This window comes from Balaenoptera physalus (assembly GCF_965194825.1).
Source record: "Balaenoptera physalus genome assembly, chromosome: 19".
NCBI classification, from domain to species: Eukaryota; Metazoa; Chordata; class Mammalia; order Artiodactyla; family Balaenopteridae; genus Balaenoptera; species Balaenoptera physalus.
This window is the reverse complement of record NC_138900.1, coordinates 67,825,331-67,842,736: the sequence shown is the minus strand read 5'-3', so window position 1 is coordinate 67,842,736 and position 17,406 is coordinate 67,825,331. Positions and strand designations below refer to the sequence as shown.

Here is a 17,406-nt window from a genome sequence, read left to right as displayed (position 1 = left end):
GCTGTGGGCCTGCCCCCACTTCCACCTCTTCCTTTGAAGCCAGCTCTGAGTTGGTCCTAGGAACCTTGGCCCCGAGGGCCCGGGGAGGCTCAGGTGACCGTGTGGGGAGGGCCCAGAGATCCCTGAGGTGACTGCAGCTGCTGTGGGCTCACGCCCTGTGCTGTAGACGCTGCCGTCTCGCAGCCACTTCATGTCCGTACACGAGTTTGCACAAAGCTGATTAATCCGGGGGCCTTGTATTTTGCTTCTGTAGGTACATAATTTTGCAGTGTTTGGTATATCCGGAGATTAAAAGCACGTTTGCATACATGGAATTGCTCTGAGTGGTACCAGTGGGATTTAAGCCGTGGGCAGGGTAGTGAGGGGAGGGGGTGGGTGGTCCTTGCTTTAATCTGGAATTTTTATGCCATTATCCTCTATTTACAGCTTTCAGGAATCATCTGGTATCACTGCACATATGTTTAGAGCTGTTGCCAAGGTGACGAGCCTTGTCTCACTGCCCACACAGTCCTTCCGGGCGGGGGACGCTTGGCGGGATCTGTTCACACAAGGGTCCCCAGGCTGTCCCGTTGCAGTCACGTTGTCTGCCCCCTTGTAGCTTGATTGCCTGGTTGCTTTCCCTGCAGTGTGTTTCCCATGGAGAGAAGGGGACCCGCTTCGTTTCTGTGGTTGTTTTCAGCCGACCTCCTTAGAGACACAGTGACCAACTCGGGCTTCCTATGTTTGTCAGTGGAAATACCCATTTAAACATTTCTACAACATCGCACATAAACAACTGCAGTCATAGGACCTGGGTGGTGATGTATGGGTTTTTCCGCTGCGTTAAAGGAGCCTGAAGTCGTGTGCATGAGAGTGGCGCTCCTCCCGGTGTGTCGGTGGCTTTTCCGTCTCTCTGAAGGTTGAATTTGTACAGTGAAGCGGCCTCGTGTTTCATTTGGGGCCGCCTTCTATTCACCTGCCATGTCACTGTGCACTTTCAGGAAGAGAAAACTGTCAACCTTCTTTGGGTCATGGACTCCCTGGGGATCGGGTTAAAAGCTGTGGATCCTCTCACTTTTCCTGCGCCGTTTCTGGAGCCTCAGGGCTCTCCAGACCCTTGTCCCCTCACCTCAGCTGTCCCTGAACTTCGTCTCAGAGGTTTGGCCCAGGGAGAGTCTCCTATCATCACTCGAATTTACAATTTCTATTTAGATGAAGGTTCCCGGTTATTGACTTTTGGGGTAGAACCTAGTTGCGTTCCACAAAAGACTCTGTCACATGCAAAATACCTTTCCCCCTTTCTCTGTCAAGATCTCTTGATAATTTTACAACTGAAGACGTATGCCACCATCAGAAGTAACAGAGGGCATGGTGTGAATGACTGTGCAGTGAGAAGCTGCATCAGGTTTTTTAAAAGAATTTAGTTTCTTGCAGTTCCATTTCTAGTTGTGAACCCTAAAAGAAACTCTTAGGTATACATGTACAGAAGCGTAAAGACGAATGTTCATTGTAGCATTGTTTGTACTGCCAAAGAGCTGGAACAAAATAAATGCCAGTCAATAAGAGAATTTTTTTCCCCTTTCAGACAATGAATACCACACTGCAGTTATAATAAAGTAGAACTACATTTAACAGAAGCATAGATAAATCCCCGAAGCATAATCTGGAGGGGAAACGGTGTATGAAGATCTGTGCAACATGTTTCTTGTAAAAATATCACGTATCATGTTTATAGGTTTACAGTGTAGCGTGTAGCACGAGTGTGAAAACATGTATGGTGATGACTAGCATCAAAATCCAAGATCTTTGGAGAGGAGGAGGAGGAGGAATGATAGCAGGATTCACAGGGGCTCCAACTATGTATGTAATATTTTTATATAAAAAAATTCCAAACCAAATATGGCAAAATGAACAGACAATGGATACATGAATGTTTCTTACGTTGTTTCTCATACTTTTCTGTATGTTTCTACATTTTAATGAAAATATTAGCCATTGTTACTTAGTTATAAAATGACAAGGATAGAAAATATTTGCTGTGAGGAAATCATAAAATGTAATAACCCATTTTAAACATATTTAGGGGCCTCCGGATTCCTGGAATGGTTTGAAAAAGAACTGCTTTTACCCTCGACACTGTGAAAATGTGACTCAAACAACGTGTGCCGTGGGCTTTGGGAATTTAGAATTTGACCTCAGTTTGCTCCTGTTGACTGGCCTGCCCAGTCTGTAATTTTTTTATTACAGTTTCGTAGGTGAGGTTTTTTGTTTGTGATTGTTTTTTGTGTTTAATTGGCAGGTGGTAGGGTTCGAACTGAGCTGGCCACTTGTCATGCCTTTGGTTGTGTCCAGGGGAAGCCCACCGGGTCCTTTCATGATCCAGTCCAGGCTTTCACCACAGTGGTCACACGTCACCTTCTGTTCTGATCCTGAGTGAACGGGACTTGTGACGGTGGCCCTGGAGGGAGTTTCTAGGTGGAACGTGGGTTCTGCTCTGGACTCTCCGAGCATCCCGCTTGCTAGTTCTGGGCGTGTCGTTCCCACCGTGCGGATTCCGTTTTTCACCCTGTGAAATATCTGTCCTAGGACAAAACTCGTGGGGTTTTTCCAGATCGTGTAGGTAAAATGATTAGTAAAACATGAAATGTTAAGTAAGGTTTGTGGATGCAGTTTGCAATTCCATATGTTTGATTCTGTAATCAAATGATAGAGGCAGTGTATGTGCATGGTGGAAAATCATAAAATACAAATAAGACTGAAAGTACATTCCCGCAGGGGTCCCTGTGTCACTAGCTTCTGGAGTCTTGTTTCGTGGATTAATTGTATTTTATTATTACATGTTATATTTTAGCAAAAGTGAGATCCTCCTATCTTGTAACTGGTTTTACCTTTCCATTTCAGATCTCAGAGCTGTTGTGTGGAAACAGGCTTTTTCTCCGTGACTGCTGATATGAGCTGCTTTTTACTGTGTCTGTCAGTGCCTTGGTTTAGCACAGGGTTGGGTGTCTTTTTCTTAAAGGGCCAGAGAGTAAATATTTCAGGCATCGCAACCTAAGGGGCAGTGTTGAGGGTGTCACGTGGGTACTTGTATCACCGTTTACAGGTGTCAGCACTGTTGGTGGGCCCAGCAGGGAGGAAAGCCTGCACTGGCGGTGTGAGGACTGTTAGGAGGGCCCCTCTGGCTCCCCTCCCAGCCACCCTCCTCTCCAGGGAGGGGCAGCAAGTGCCCACCAGCTTTTTGCCTTGGGCTCAACTGAGCCCTTGTTGAGTTTACTGTGAACAAATCCCGGTTTCTGTGATGAGCCTTCTTCCCTGGCATGGAGCCACCACGCTCAGAGCCCATTTCCCTGGGTGAGGGGAGCAGCCAGCGATCCAGGCCTGGGGCCCCTCCTCGGGGTGGAGGTGACCCCTGAAGCTGGCGTGCCGCCTTCCCTTAGGGGTCCGAGGGGCCACGCCAAGCAAGGTGGAGAGCGGGGTGCAGCCTTTGTTGGTCTGCAGGACACAGGGGGAGGTCGTTTATCTTGGCTTTGGGGAGCAAGTGGCCAGTCGTAGGACGCTCCACGAGTTTGTCTTGCGTAGATGTTGTGCTGGTTCCTGGGGCTGCTGTAATAGCCGCCACGCGTTGGGTGGTGGAGGCAGCAGAAGTGTGCCCTCACGGTTCTGGAGGCAGAATTGTAGGTTGCGGTGCTGGCAGGACACTCCTCCCCAGGCTCCTGAGCAGCACCCCCGGTCTCCTCCAGCTCCTGGTGGCCCACGCCTTCCTCGGCTCGTGGCCGCGGCACCGTCTCGCTTCTCTCGCGAGGACGCTTGCCGTTGGGGTGAGGGTCTGCCCCGAGTACCCAGGAAGGTCTCATCTTGAGGTCCTTCACTTAGTTACCTTATCCCAAATAAGGTCACACTCACAAGTGCTGCGTGGCAAGATCTTTGGGAGCGGGCCTCCCGTTCAGCCCACTGCTGGTGTTTCCTTGAGGTAACCGTGTAGCTTTTCTCTTTCCTCTTTCAGATGTAATGTAGACGTGAACAAATGCACAGGTCTTAGGTGTACAGTGTAAGTGTGCCCACCCCTGGGACTCTCAATGCCACTGAGAGGGCACTTCCGTGACGCGGCGGGGACTCCACGGTGGGGGGCCTGCCTCTGAGCAGCGCTGCCCTGTGGGCACGGTGCACCCGGCGCCGCTGCCTCGCGGACACGTGCTTTGCAGTTCGCGGCTGTCGTGCACAAGGCTCCCTCCCACAGGAAGTAGGGTGTCTGGGTAAATGCATTTTCAATATATTCTCTCCGTGCCCTCTTACTAAGGAAAAACCGCTCAGTTTCTCCAGGAGCCCTGCTGCTCCGTCCAGGAGAGGCTTTTTGTTGGTTTTTGCCGAAGTGAGCAGCCTGGGGAGGAGGTGGGTCCAGGGCGAGGGTCAGCGTGTGTTGTGCTCCGAGTGGGCGGTGCCAGTGCCCAGGAAGGGCTGGGAGACCTGGGAGTGGTGCCCTGTGCTCCCGGGACCCTGGAGGCGGCAGGGCCACGACCTCCACCTGCCCGCCATGAGGCCCACGCCCCCCGTTGTCACAAAGGCACACAGCAGCAGCACGTGAAACGTGGCCGACCTTCACTACAAACAGGACTTGTGACTGGGGTGTGTGTTTAGAGTACTTGTTTCGGGTGCGGGGAAACCTGTTCAGAAGAAGGTCGCAGTGAGTGTAGTTGCCCCGAGCAGTTACCGGAACACCCCCTCTGCTCAAGTTCCAAGGTGAAGCGTCGGGAACCGTGGACACGCGTCCCTCCCTGGTTTTTCATTCCCAAGTCTGATGAGACTCCGGGCACAGGCCAGGTGATGGTGACTTCTGGGACAAAGGAGGTGGCTTCATTATGGGTTTATTTCTGGATGATTCAGTTGTTACTAATTAGGCTTGTTTTGCTCCAAGCATCCCCTTGGCAAACTTGCCATTCAAAGAGGGAAATTACCAGCCGATTATTTAAACGTAAGGGAAGTGGAGAGGATCATTCTTTTGGTAACCTTTTTCTGCAAAAGACTTTCTGTTTCAGGAACCAGGGAGTATGGTGGACACAGTGTTGGCAGCACAGACAGGTCTTTTCCAGGCTGCTGTGTGAGTTTAGCCGCTGTGTCCCCTGTGACAGATGACCGGGCTGGGGTGGGCTGTGTCCCAGGGAAACCGCAGCAGCACGTGATGGGGTGAGCGGCCTCGGCGGTGCCTGGCCCGGACAGGTGGACGTGCAGGGCTCCAGGGGACAGTGTGTCATGGGGCCCAGCGGAGGACGCGTCTGGGGACATCGCCCACCCTGAGGCGGGTGCTGGTGCTTGTCCTGTGACACTGTGGGGCCACGTTGTGACGCTGCTGCAGCGAACACGTCCGGCGGCAGGTGTGCCTCGGAGGCTGCGGTCGCTGGGCCCGGGCTTGTGCTGTGGGCTGAGAACAGAGGGGAGGGGAGGAAGCCTTCTCCGGCTCTGGCGGCCGGCCAGGGCGCCCTCCTGGGCTGGCTCAGAGGCCGAGCGGCAGTCCTTCCGAAGACGCTGCGAGTGCGCACACACACCCGCGCATGCACATGCGGAGCCGATAACCAGCTGCGGGGCCGCCAGCCACATGGGCCACGTGCGCCCGTAAGAGCGTGTGGCCCAGCAGGCTGATGTGAACAACCTTTTTTAAAAAGCAGTTTTGGAGGAGCGGGGCCTGGGCGTCTCACGTCCTCGGTGAGGACGTGCTGTGGGACACACTGCGGGGCGTGGGCTGCAGGACAGGACACGTGGCGCCCCGGTCTCCTGAAACGAGCCCCTGCTCAGAGCTGCCCTTGTGTGGGCACCGGGCCGAGACCGGAGGAGGGAGGAGACACCCGGGGTCCCTCTCCTGGATGCACCTGCGCAGCAGGAGGTGTGCGAGCACCACGACTTTGACCTTGATGCTCTGCTTGGTGTCTCCATCCATCTGTCCGGTTTCCTGATGGGAAGATGTCCCTTTATATCCAAAATGTTACACTTGTACAGAATCCTTTTGTCACCTGTCCTTTGGCTTTTCTGGCCACATAGACCATCCTGGGGGGACACGGAGGTGCTGAGGGTTGTGCAGAGTGGGAGGACCCACAGGGCCACGTCGGCCACGGCCCCCTCCCTTTCCTGGGAAGGCACCTTTGTAGGCAGGGTGCCTCCAGCCTCATGGAAGTTTGGGTTCCCACGGTGGTGGTGGCTCTTATTTGAGCCCTGTGGGACGGTGCCGGGAAGTGGGGAGGGGGTAGCATTTTCACACGGGGCCTGGCTGTCCAGCCTTCAGGGGTGAGTGTGCCGTGTGCTTTTGCGTGTGTGTGCATTCAGCCGGGCTGCTTCAGGCTCTGGTGGAGGCAGTGTCCTTGGCCTGGGCCTTCACCGCCCCTGAGGATGGTGGTTCTGAGTCTTCAAGCCTCCTGGCTGCATGGTCACGTGGCCAGAAACCCATTATCGAAGTAACAGTTAAGGCTTTTTCGAACCAACTGGCAGAAAAAGTGTTGAGTTTCCTGTGACGTCGCCATCACTTCTTAATTTAGAAACTGATGAAAGATCTACCCACGGGTGTCATCAGGCAGAGGGGGGCACGTCCACGGTTGCATTCACAGAGATGCACGGCAGAGGCAGCGTCCAGCCACCGGCCGCTGCGTGTCTGCTCCCCACCATCTGCACGTGCAGGCCTGGGGCAGACGCAGGCGATAAACCACCGTGAGGACAGTGGGCGGAGCCTGTGCCTGCCCGCCCCTTGTCACTGACGCGGCTGTGGCTCTTCGCTGGAAGTGGCGGGACCTCACCCTTTGGGGGCAGGGAGGTGATGGCAGGAGGAGACTGGTTCCTCAGAGAGGGGGGCACACCTTGGCGCTCAGGCAGAAGCCCATAACCAGGTGTTCCTTCAGGAGAAGCATCTGGAAGTGCCCTGGAGGAACACTGGCTTCAAGGGCTCCATCCTCAGCCCCCACCTCCCCAGCCTGAGAGACGTCAATGGCCCCTGATGGAGCCCTGGGCAGGTGTCAGGTATCATCCTGAGCTCTTAACATGAGGAAGGTTTACTTCCATATTTTATAGATAGAGAAACAGATATATCCAACCGCAAACCCAGGGCTCTTTTTTTTCTTCATTGAAGTATAGTTGATTTGCCATGTTATGTTATACATATTTCAGGTGATTCAGTATTTTTGCAGATTACACTCCTATTAAGGTTATTATAAGATATTGGCTATAATTTCCTGTGCTGTACAATATATCCTTGTAGCTTATTTATTTTATACATAGTAGTTTGTGTTTCTTAATCCCCTCCCCCTATCTTTCCCCTCCCGACTGGTAATCACTGGTTTGTTCTCTGTATCTGTGAGTCTGCTTCTTTTTTGTTATAGTCACTAGTTTGTTGTATTTTTTAGATTCCACATATAAGTGATCTCATACAGTGTGTGTTTTTGTCTGTCTGACTCATTTCACTTAGCATAATGCCCTCCAAATCCATCCATGTTGCTGCACATGGCAAAATTGCATTCTTTTTTATGGCTGAGTAATATTCCATTGTGTGTATAAACACCACATCTTCTGTATCCATTCATCTGTTGATGGACACTTAGGTCGCTTCCATGTCTCGGGTATTGTAAATAGTGCTGCTGTGAACATTGGGGTGCATGTATCTTTTCAAATTACAGTTTTCATTTTTTCCAGATATATACCCAGGAGTGGAATTGCTGGATCATATGGTAGCTCTATTCTTAGTTTTTTAAGGAACCTCCATACTGTTCTCCATAGTGGCTGCACCAATTTACATTCCCACCAGCAGTGTAAAGAGGGTTCCCTTTTCTCCACACCATCTCCAGCGTTTGTAATTTGTAGGCTTTGGTGACGGCCGTTCTGACCGGTGTGAGGAGATACCTCATTGTGGTTTTGATTTGCATTTCTCTAATAATTAGCGATGTTGAGCATCTTTTCATGTGCCTGTTGGCTATCTATGTGTCTTCTTTGGAAAAATGTCTAGTCAGGTCTTTTGCTCATTTTTTGATTGGGTTGGTTTGTTTTTTTGATATTTGAGTGTGTGAGCTGTATCTACATGGTGTGTGTGTGTGCGCGCGCGCGCATATACACACACACATACACACAGACACAAAGACACACACACACTCACATATATATTTTTTTGCCGCACCACGAGGCTTGTGGGGTCTTAGTTTCCTGACCAGGGATTGAACCCGCGCTCTCAGCAGTGAAAGTGCAGAGTCCTAACCACTGGACCGCGAGGGAGTTCATGTTTATATATTTTGGATATTAACCTCTTTTCCGTTGTATCATTTGCAAGTGTTTTCTCCCACTCAGTAGGTTGTCTTTTTTATGGTTTCTTTTGTTATGCAAAAGCTTTTAAGTTTAATTAGATCCCCTTTGTTTATTTTTGCTTTTATTTCTTTTGCCTTTAGAGACAGATCCAATAAAAATATTGCTATGATTTATGTCAAAGAAAGTCCTGTCTATGTTTTCTTCCAGGAGTTTTATGGTTTATGGTCTTACGCTTAGATCTTTTAATCCATATTTAGTTTATTTTTGTACATGGTGTGGGGAAATGTTCTAATCTTTCATCTTTTATATGTAGCTGTCCAGTTTTTCTAGCGCCATTTATTGAAGAGGCTGTCTTTTCTCCATTTATATCCTTGTCCCCTTTGTGGTAGATTAATTGACCATAGGTGCACGGGTCTCTGTCCTGTTCCATTGATCTAAGTATCTATTTTTTTTAAATCAGTTAATTTATTTTTGTCTGTGTTAGGTCTTTGTTGCTGCACACAGGCTTTCTCTAGTTGCGGTGAGCGGGGGCTACTCTTCATTGTTGTGCATGGGCTTCTCATTGCGGTGGCTTCTCTTGTTGTGGAGCACTGGCTCTAGGTGCGCAGGCTTCAGTAGGTGTGGCACGTGGGCTCAGTAGTTGGGGCTCGCGGGCTTAGTTGCTCTGCGGTATGTGGGATCTTCCCAGACCAGGGCTCAAACTCGTGTCCCCTGCATTGGCCGGCAGATTCTTAACCACTGCGCCACCAGGGAAGTCCCTAAGTGTCTGTTTTTGTGTCAGTACCATACTGTTTTGATTACTGGAGCTTTATAGTATGGTCTGAAGTCAGGGAGCATGATACTTCCAACTTTGTTCTTTTTTCCCTCAAGATTGCTTTGGCAATTAGGCAAAATTTGTGGTTCCATGTAAATTTTAGGACTGGATTATTTGTTTTAGTTCTGTGGAAAAAGTCAGACATATTTTGATGGGAATTGCATTAAATCTGTAGATTGCTTTGGGTAATATGGCCATTTTAACAGTATTAATTCTTCCAACCCAAGAGCATGGGATATCTTTCCGTTTCTTTGCATCATCTTCAAATTTCCTTCATCAGTGTTCTATAGTTTTCAGAGTATAGATCTTTCACCTCCATAGTTAAGTTTATGACTAGGTATTGGGTTGGCCAAAAAGTTCGTTCGGGTTTTTCTGTAGGATGTTATGGAAAAACCTGAATGAACTTCTTGGCCAACCCAGTATTTTAATTCTCTTTGATGCACTTCAAAATGGGATTTTTTTTTTTTTTTTTTTTTTTTTTTTGCTTTCTCTTTCTGATAGTTCATTATTAGTGTATAGAAAAGTAACAGATTTGTGTCCTTAACTACTTAGGTCAGTGTTTCTGAAGTGTCCTGACAGCTTCTCATCATTTAGAAAAACAGTCTATTTCTGTCTATGCCCTTAACAGACACCCTGGAAACGTGTTCACAAAATAACTCTTCATGAGATGGTGTGTGTGATGCCTCCTGATATTTTCTGTTCTGTGTTATTTCACTTTCTAACAAGTGGCTATTGAACATGCTAAAACAATTGTGGGACTGAGTGTGGTTTTGGAAACCCCCAGTAGGTGAGCTGTGTCTGCAGGGCACGTTCCCAGAGTTACTCTCACTCTCATGTTTCTCCTTTGATGAAATGTCTCTTCACGTCTTTTGTCCACTTTGTAATTGGATGTTTGTTGTTTACAGTTGTTTTGGTTGTTGTTTATTTTTTATTCATACGAGTCCTTTGACTTGTGATTTGCAGTTTGCCTTTTCATCCTGTGAACTAGGTCTTTCACTGAGCAGAAGGTTTTATTTTTGCTGAGATACAGTTGACCAGTTTTTCCCTTTGTGAATGGACGGTACTTCTGGTGTCGTGTCTAAGAACTGTTTGCCTAGCCCGAGGTCTTAAAGATTTTCTTCTTCTTTTTATTTTTCTACAATTTGTACAGGTTTTCGTACTTTTTTTTTTAGATTTATACCTGAGTATTTCATTTTTATTTGACGCACTTGTAAATGGTATTGTGTTTTATTTCTGTTTCCACATGTTCTTGCTGATTCGTAGACATGTGGTGGATTTTCGTGTGTCGATCTGGTATTCTGCAACCTTGTTGAGCTCACTGTTTATAGGAGTTTGGTAGATTCCTTGCAATTTTTTAGTTAGACAGTCACATCATTATCACATAGAAAGTTTTATTTCTTCCTTTCCAGTCTGTTTGCCTTTTATTTCCTTGCTTCCTCATTCACTGGCTGGTGCTTCCAGTCAGATGTCCAGAAGCAGTGGTGGGAGGGCAGCCGTGTCCCGTGTCCCACCGTTAGGGGTGATGCTGGCCGACGATGCTGTCCACCCCCTGCTCACTCTGAGGGGTTCTCTGGACCCTGTTGCGCCGAGAGTCTCCATCGTGAGCCTTGACATTTGTTAAATACTTTTTCTGCACCAGTTGTTAGGATTGTGTGATTCTTCTTCTTTGGCCTGTTAACGTGGTGGATTGCCTTGATCGGTTTTCAAACACAGAGCCAGGTTTGCATGTTTCTGACACCAGCATAGCCGCACCGGCCTCTCTAGTCGCCTTCTCCATGTGGTGACCCTGTGGGGCCCCCTCTGGTCCCGGTGCTGGATCTTCCCCCTTTTGTCCTGCAGCCGCCTGGCGGGTGGGTGTAGTGCCCGCCCAGGGCCACTGTTCCCATCCTGTCCCTCCCCAGGGCTGTCCTCCTCTGGGTTCTCAGTCTGCTCTTTCTCTGGCTTGTGCTTTTGTCTCCGTGGAGCGGCCGTGGAGGTGTGTGGACTCGTCCCTTGCTGTGCTCTTGGTCACCAGGTTGTGGGGCTCTCGGGGTGCCGGCCTTTCCCTGTCTTCTCCCTGCATTTATTCTGCAGCTTGGTCCCTTCTCTCTAAGACATCTTTTTCCTCCTCTGTTTTTAGCCGCCTTCACCCCCAGCTTCTAAAGCTGTGTGTTCACCGTTAATTGATCAGGTTTTCATTTTCATTCTGGCCGCAGTTACAGTGGCTTCTGTGCTCTGTGCAAGGGAGGGGGGTCTCGCCACAGGCTGGAGCCTTGAGCTGCTGCCCCATTGTGTCCAGGGAGCTGCCCTTCTGCACAGGGCGTGGGGCCTCATGAAGGGAGACCGTCCTGGGACAGGGTCTGGTAACTAGCCCTCCACTTTCTAAGCGCCTGCCAGGTGTAGCTGGTACATACCCTGTGTTTTAAACTTTACTATTGTGAAATGTAACATAATATCCAAAAGTCTGCAAAATAAAAATCTACAATTTCATTCTCACAAAAAAACACCCATGTGACCTTGGTGTAGAAAACTCCAGGTCACACTCCCAGGCATGACTGCCCATCCCACCCTCCTCCAGACGTTTACAATAGTCACCGCTTGATGTTTTTAATAGTCTTGTCCGCTGAGCGTGCATCCCTCAGCACTGTTTTCAGAAACTTAGGGAAACATACAATGTAACTTTTTTTTGCCTTGACTTGTGAGATGGTTGGGTTGTTGCAGGCTTCCACAGGGGCCACTGGGGCATGCGGTACAGGCCTGCATCCTGCGCTGGCGTGGCCTCTGGGTGTCGCCCCAGGAGCTGTGGGCTGTTGGGCGCACGTGCGCGGTGGGTCCTGTGGCTCTGCTCGCGCTCCCATCAGGGTGCGTCGTTTCCTCTGCTCTGCATCTTCGCTGATGTTCTGTAGCTTATTTTGGTTTTTGTTTGCATTTTCCTGTTGGTTAAAGAAGCTGATCATTTTTTCATCTGGATTTCCTCTTCTGTGAAAGGCCTGAGTCTCACTTCCATCTTTTGTAGTGGACGTTTTCTCTTTTCCTTACTGATTTGTGGGAGCTCTTTATAGATGCTGGATAAGAGATTTTTGTCAGTTATGTGTGTAGGAAATACTCTCTTCTCTTTTGTGGGAAGGTGACCTTTAATGAACAAAACTTGTTGTTTTTAAAGTGGTAGAATCTGGGCTTCCCTGGTGGCGCCTGCCAATGCAGGGAACACGGGTTCGAGCCCTGGTCCGGGAAGATCCCACATGCCACGGAGCAATGAAGCCCGTGAGCTACAACTACTGAGCCTGTGCTCTAGAGCCTGTGAGCCACAACTACTGAGCCCACGTGCCACAACTACTGAAGCCCGCGCGCCTAGAGCCCATGCTCTGCAACAAGAGAAGCCACCGCCATGAGAAGCCCATGTACCGCAACAAAGAGTAGCCCCCGCTCGCCGCAACTAGAGAAAGCCCGTGCGCAGCAACGAAGACCCAACGCGGCCAAAGATAAATAAATAAATAAAATTTAAAAATGAAGTGTCAGAATTTTCAGACTTTGCCATTATGGTTAGTGTTTCCGGTTGTGCGGGCTCTTTCTTTACCTTGAGGTTGTGAAGGTGTTCTCTACCCTGTTGTCCAGCAGCCTGTTCTCCTCTGGTCTGCAGTGTCTGGACTTGGGTTCTTTGTGGGGGTGAGTGGGAATCGCCTTCATTTCTCTGTGTGGACTCTGCCGGGGGGCGCAGGTGGGGGGCTCCTTGGTCAGAACACGGGTCACCGTGCACATGCGCTTGGCCTGTCGGTTGGCCCTTGTCAGCATCAGGCTGTGTCAGTACGTTCTTCAGCTTTTTAACTTTGACTTTAAGTTTTTAAATTAGTATTTATTTATGCAATTTGAGGTCCTTTCCTTTTCATTTTAAGTTTATTAGCATGAGTTCTTTCTGTTTTTTTTTTGGAAGGAAGATTGATTGATTGATTGATTGATTGATTTTTGGCTGCGTTGGGTCTTTGTTGCTGCGCGTGGGCTTTCTCTAGTTGCGGCGAGCGGGGCCTACTCTTCGTTGCCGTGTGTGGGCTTCTCATTGCGGTGGCTTCTTGTTGCGGATCACAGGCTCTAGGCGCGTGGGCTTCAGTAGTTTGTGGCACATGGGCTTTAGAGCAGAGGCTCAGTAGTTGTGGCACGTGGGCTCAGTAGTTGTGGCTTGTGGCCTCTAGAGTGCAGTCTCAGTAGTTGTGGTGCACGGACTTAGTTGCTCTGCGGCATGTGGGATCTTCCCGGACCAGGGCTTGAACCCGTGTCCCCTGCATTGGCAGGCGGATTCTTAACCACTGCGCCACCAGGGAAGTTCCAAGTTCTTTCTTTTTTAAAGACCTTTTCCTTTTTTTTCTTACGCCAATTTGGGCTTCTGTACAGGAGTCATTTTATGGTTTCCCAGCCCCTGCTCCTGGTTTGCACTCATTGTTTCCTGACAGCAGGTACTTCCAGCTGGGTTCCCTCTGCCCGGGAGCCTCTGTACTGGTGCTCAGCTGCTGGGCCCTGAGTCCCTTACACACCTGGGGGTTCACAGTGAGGACCCCACAGTAAACTTTACTGAACTTTTACTGAAAAGTAACTATTTTATAAAAGAAAACAGAAGTTTAGTGAGAAGAGTGGCATTGTTTCATATAGCTGCAGCTCTTTCTAATACCTGGCACCTCTACTCCATCTGTTGCATTCTGCGGTTTTGCTTAAAGTGTGTGAAAACGATCCAGCCTCTCACAGACACGTATAGGGAACAGGGAGTCGCCTGGGAACCTCCACGTGAGGGTGGGTTCTCCTCCGACTGGACTTGGGGGATCTGAAGACCCTGGGGGCTCCCTTGTGAAGCATTGGCCCCCTGAGGTGTGTGGGTCTCCCCAGTGTGGATGGTCCGTGATCACCACCAACCTCATTTGACCCGTCTTCAGCCTGGGTGCTAGGAAGCTAATGGAAGGGATACAAGTTTCCCAGAATTCATGTGAAAGCTCAAATTTTATTGCTGGCCATAACTACTGTTAGTTTTCCTTGAGGCGATGGCCTCAGTTTGTTCATTTTTGAGAAAACACCTACCAGTCCTTAATAATCATAGCTTGTCTGGGAGAGTCTTTCAAGCAGCAGTTGTGCCCCATGAAAACGCAGCCGGTGTGGCCACAGCCCTGCCGCAGCGGCTCTTCCAGAGCCCAGTGCGGTCCCGCCAGCCCCACCGTCCGACTGCTCAGAGTGTCAGGAGGACAGGGAGTAGGGTTTGCAGAGGGACAGAGTGGACGATGTTTGCTGCTTTATCGAGGCAGCAATAGGGACGCTGGCTGGCTCACCGCGGCCATGTGACAGCGGGTGCTGGGCCACGCTGGCCAGAGAGGACTTGGGGCGTCCTGGGGCCCTCGGGTGACACCGATAGGCCACAGTCCCTTGTGGAGCCCAGCATAGTGCTCTGGGTGCGGTCTCTGTCCAGGGAGACCTTACTTACGGACACAGAAATTCTAATTCCACACAGTTTTTCTGGGTTACAAAATATTAGTCTTGATTTTCTTTGTCCCCCAAGGATTTAAATTCAGACCGTTCTTGGAGCTCAGCTCTGATCCGGCGGGAGAGGCTGGGCTGTGCCTGCGGCTGCCCTTGACCAACCCCCCACCCCCAGGCTTGCAGGAGGGGGAGGGGCAGGGGGGCTTTTCTGCAGGCTTGGAAGTGCCTTTCTTTTGCTGTTACCCTGGTTGCCAGTGTGGCTACATTTGGTGTTTGAGTCTGGAAATAGTTTTTTGGGACCCTTGCTGCGCTGTGTCCGCGTCCCCTGCACGGAGGCCCCCGTGTGGGAGAGGCGGGGCTCAGTGGGCTCCTGCCCTTTGGCTGCGGTCCTGTCCTGGGCTGTTGTCTCTTGTTCCTCCTCGGGCAGTGTCTCTGCCTTGCTGTGACAGTGGGCTTTCTGGATCGCTTCTCTAGGACTTAGCGTTTTCTCTCGTTTTAAAATTTGTGAGTCTTTTCTTCTGTCTCTGAATTTTTCTAGACTCTCCTGAAGCCAGGGTTGCTGCTGACTCTGTCTCTTTTGTAGCCCCTGCTCGCCCTGCTCTCATGTGTGTGTGTCCCTCCGGGCCCCGCTGTGAGGGGCTGGGGTGGTGGTTCCTGCTGCGGGCCGCGCTCTCAGCCTCCCTCCCGGGTGCCTTCTCTGCCCCTGTGGTTGCAGCTTGTGGGGACCAGGCCGCTGGGGTAGGGGGTGGGGGGTGGGGGTGGGGGGTGGCTGGCACAGGTCGGCAGGCGGTGGGCCCTCATCCCGCCCCATTGCGTTCCCTCCTGGAGCTGCTGGGCCAGGCTCTCCCTGTCCGTGGATTTGGGACCCACGGTGCCGTGGCCTTTTCCACTCAGGTTCCAGCTTTGATCCCCATGAGGCCAGTAAAGTTGCCTTCAGATTCCCCCTCGTGTCTTGCTTTTTAGCTTGTCACTCGCACAGGCAGGAGTTTGCTGCACGACGGGTGTGGCAGGGGTGTGGCCACCCATCTTCCTCAGGGTTAGTTTGGAGGGAGCCTCTTCCCCGAGCGTTGCGCCTCTTGCCCACGGAGAGGGACTCGCAGGGTCGTGTTGTGTCGGGAAGGAGGAGGATGCCATGGTCGGGGCAGTCGCTTGTTGCGGTGCCCGAGGGGCTGGGTCTGCCCTCGGTGCTCAGAGCGCCTTTGGGGAGGAACACGCCTCGTTGTGACACGAGGCCTCTTGACAAGGATGTCTGTCCTGCCAGCCCCTCTGAATGGACGTCTCTCCGGGCCCGGGACAGGCAGGCGGGAAGGAGAGGCTGCCCAGCAGAGGGGTGCAGGGTGGTGTGGAGCCCGAGGGGCTGGGCAGCCTCAGGGAGGGTCCCGCTGGGCAACTAGGGGAGAGGACAGAAGTGTGCCTGTGAGACCGGGACACAGCTGGGGCGGACCTGGGCCCGTCGAGCCCTGTCCCTCCTCAGGAGTGAGTGGAGACCTGGCACTCGGGGCCAGCTGCCAACATGGACGTCCTGGTGAGGCGCGGGCCTCCTCCATCAGCTGGTGGATCACGCCCAAAATGACGGCAGTGGCGAGTGTCTCCTGGTGGCAGGGACGTGCCAGAGCCCGGGTCGGAGACGTGCACGCGGTTGTAGTGTTGAAATTTCACGCCGACGACAGCAGCGGAGCAGGAGGCGCTAGAGGAGCCGCAGGGTCTGCAGGTGTTTCCAGAAGCTGGGGGGGCCGCCGTGGGCGCCGAGGCCCTGGAGGAGCAGGCCCCCTCTTGCCCCCAGCCTCTGCGCAGCTCATGCAGGGCTTCCCAGGAAAGGCCAGAGCCGACGTGGGGCACTTGGTGACATCAGCTTTCGAGGCCTGGACCGGCCCTCCACGTGCCCTCCTGGTCTGGACGCGGCGAGGTCGGGGTCCAGCACTCGTGGGTCTGCTCGGCGTCCACTGCCTGGGCGCCACAGGCTCAGGGCCTTTGCATCTGGGAGCAGGAGGGTCGAGCGTCCCATGGCTCCTCGTCTGGAATTTCCATCTTGGGAGCAGACAGTCAGGAGTTTTTTTAAAAATTTAACTTCCGGATAATCTTTAAATTTCTATGGAAGCATTGCTGATGAGTTCCCAGATAGCCCTGAGATTCAGCAGCTGTCCTGAGTCAGGCTCTGACATGCCATTCCTCAGGCTGAGACAGCCCAGTTTTGTAGTGGAAAACTGGAAGAGAGCTTGGAGTTCACAGTTTCAAGCACTGATAGGAAATCATTTCCGGCCACAGCCATGGGGAACGTGTGGAGGCAGACCCGGCCCACCTGCGTGGTGTACTGCGGAGGAGGTGTCAGGAGGTGGCGTGGTCCCTCCACTGACTACAGTTAGATGTGTGTTGGCCAGTGAAGAACCAAGGGGACACTCTGGGAACCTTTTATCCGTTCACGTGGAAAAGGAGACAGGTTCTCCGGAGGCTGGTGAAGGGCGGGTCGGAGCTGCCACTCCAGAACGCTTCTGAACAGTGTGTTTCCAAAACCATACAGAGTAGAGGCTGTTTAATTCCGGGTGAGTTACTTGCAGAAAACCTCGTCCAACACAGCAAGGCACCAGAGGTGTGATCTGGTTTGTATGAACTCTTTTCTGAGTCTGACTATGAGGAGGATGTCTGAGAGGAAGGCTTTCAGGAAGACGGAGCGGATGTGCTTTTCCCTGTTTCCTCTGCTAAGCGCAGCCAGCACCCCGGATGTGAGGCGTGGCGCAAGCACAGGAGGACGGGGTGGGGAGAGCTGTCCACGCCGGGCAGGGGCGGGGCGGGGCGGGGCGGGTCAGCGTGGCCACAGGCAGAGACGACGCCACGCACAGGTGCAGAGAGCCTGGCTGTGCCGGCAGGGCCGCCAGGGAAGCACCGGGCTTGTCGGGAGCAGCAGGCAGGATTGA

General features: G+C 51.6%; 1 protein-coding gene across 16 annotated transcripts in view; it reads left to right on the top strand.

Annotated features, from left to right (window-relative positions):
* ANKRD11 (ankyrin repeat domain containing 11) overlaps positions 1 to 17,406 on the top strand; it is a 166,495-nt gene that overhangs the window by 116,817 nt on the left and 32,272 nt on the right. The window lies entirely within an intron of this gene.